Genomic DNA, 2,417 nt, shown 5'->3' on the forward strand with positions numbered 1-2,417 from the left:
ACAGCAAACGCGGTGGGGAGGCCTGAGGGGCAGGGCCAGAGGCGAGTCTCCAACTGCTCATTCACTGCCCCCTCCACCGCCTCCTCATGAATCAAGAAAGGCTGCTCAACAGAGTTTTGCCCCTTCTCTAGGCCGTACTGAGGCTTGAGAAGCCCCTGAAGCCCCTCCGGAGACCAGAGGAGGATGTGCAAGAGCTATTAGAAGGGGGAGGGGTCACCCTCTGGTCACCTTTTGCCTTCCTTTCACTTGAGTGAAGCTGACTTTTTGTCTCATTTGAAAATTTCTCATAGAAACTGCAGCTGTCTTTGAATCAGTCAGGACAGTCTTAGGTGGTAAAAAAAAAAAAAATCCAAAATCATATTGGCCAAATACCAAGATTTATTTTTTCTTATTCATCCAGTTTCTGACTCAGGCTGTTCCCCATGTCAGCTGTTCATTTTGTAGTGACTCAGTGACCCAATCTGCTTTCCCCTCATGGTTCTTCACCTTAGTGGGTGGCTTCTATGATTGCCCTGAATGAGGGCTGTGCAGTGCTGTGGGTGTGTGGAGAGAACACAGGAGGGTCCCACTCAGAGCTGACTCTTAAATGTCTCTCTAGGTCATTTCCACTCATTGCCCATTGGCCAGATATAGGCAGGTGGCCACACCTAAGTGCAAGGTGAGGCAGTGAGGGGAGGGTGTTACGTGGGTCACCCTGACCAGTACGTGTGTCTGTCAAGCCACAGCCTAGTGGGGCCAGGTGAATGTGGGTTGCATGAATAGGCCTGTGGTAACTATTGTTAATAACAGTACAGTTGGTTAAGAATCTGCCTGCGATGCAGGAGGCCTTGGTTCAATTTCTGGGTTGGGAAGATCCGCTGGAAAAGGGATAGGCTACCAACTCCAGTATTCTTGGGCTTCCCTTGTGGCCCAGGTGGTAAAGAACCTGCCTGCAATGCAGGAGACCTGGGTTCAATCCCTGGGTTGGGAAGATCCCCTGGAGAAGGGAAAGGCCACCCACTTCAGTGTTCTGGCCTGGAGAATTCTATGGACTGTATAGTCCATGAGGTCTCAAAGAGTCAGACACAACTCAGCAACTTTCATGTCACTTGGGAACCAATATTAGCTTTTAGGGGCTACTCAATTGCTAGTTCTTCTGCAGCAGATGTTTTTTTTCTTAACTATCTTATTACCAAATAAAATACACATACAGAAAACCCCACACAACAAATAACCTTAGAATATTATTATAAGGCAAATATTTTTTTCTATATAAATTGAAATTTAGTGTCAATTTTATGCCTTCAATATGGGTATTTCTTTTTTTTTTTTTATTTTTTATTTTTATTTATTTTTATTTTATTTTATTTTACTTTACAATTCTGTATTGGTTTTGCCATACATTGACATGAATCCACCACGGGTGTACATGCGTTCCCAAACATGAACCCCCCTCCCCGCCCCCTCCCCACAACATCTCTCTGGGTCATCCCTGTGTACCAGCCCCAAGCATGCCGTATCCTGCATTGGACATAGACTGGCGATTCGATTCTTACATAATATTATACATGTTTCAATGCCATTCTCCCAAATCATCTCACCCTCTCCCTCTCCCTCTGGGTCCAAAAGTCCACTATTCACATCTGTGTCTTTTTTGCTGTCTTGCATACAGGGTCATCATTGCCATCTTTCTAAATTCCATATATATGTGTTAGTATACTGTATTGGTGTTTTCTTTATGGCTTACTTCACTCTGTATAATCGGCTCCAGTTTCACCCATCTCATCAGAACTGATTAATATATTGTCCTCGGATAGAGGACGTATCAGATATTAAACTGATAAGAACAGATACTACACTTGATCTTAGCCAAAAGGCCGAGAAGCGATGGGTATTTCTTTTTAAAAAAATTTTTATCAGTATATTTATTTTTGGCTGTACTGAGTCTTCATTGCTGCTTGGGGGCATTCTCTAGTTGCTATGAGCAGCGGCTACTCTCTGTTGCAGCACGCAGGCTTCTCACTGCAGTGGCTTCTCCTGTGGCAGAGCATTGGTTCTAGAGCCTGTTGGCTTTGGTAGTTGTGGCTCGCGGGTCTAGAGCACTGGCTCAGTAGTTGTGGTGCATAGACTTGGTTGCTCAGTGGCATGTGGGATCTTCTTGGATCAAGGATCAAACCTGTGTCCCTTGCATTGGCAGGCAGATTCTTAACCTTTCGACCACCGGGAAAATCCTCAGATTGTGTTTATTTTCAATTGTAGTACACTAGCACATTTTCAAGGCTTAATACAATATCAGGTTGTGTTTTATATGTTAAGAGAAGCAAAGATAATATTTTATGACACAAATACATTTTTAATTTAATTCTTAATTGAAGTTAATTAAATAATGTTGATTATAATGTACTAATTTCTGCTGTACAGCAGTGACTCAGTTATAT

At 43.3% G+C, this 2,417-nt stretch overlaps 1 pseudogene; it reads right to left on the reverse strand.

The window, feature by feature from the left end:
• Positions 1-1,739: 1,739 nt before the first annotated feature.
• Positions 1,740-1,868, reverse strand: LOC120852370 (annotated as a pseudogene).
• Positions 1,869-2,417: the final 549 nt, after the last annotated feature.

This window comes from Oryx dammah, unplaced genomic scaffold, assembly GCF_014754425.2.
Source record: "Oryx dammah isolate SB20612 unplaced genomic scaffold, SCBI_Odam_1.1 HiC_scaffold_25, whole genome shotgun sequence".
In the NCBI taxonomy this organism is placed as follows: domain Eukaryota; kingdom Metazoa; phylum Chordata; class Mammalia; order Artiodactyla; family Bovidae; genus Oryx; species Oryx dammah.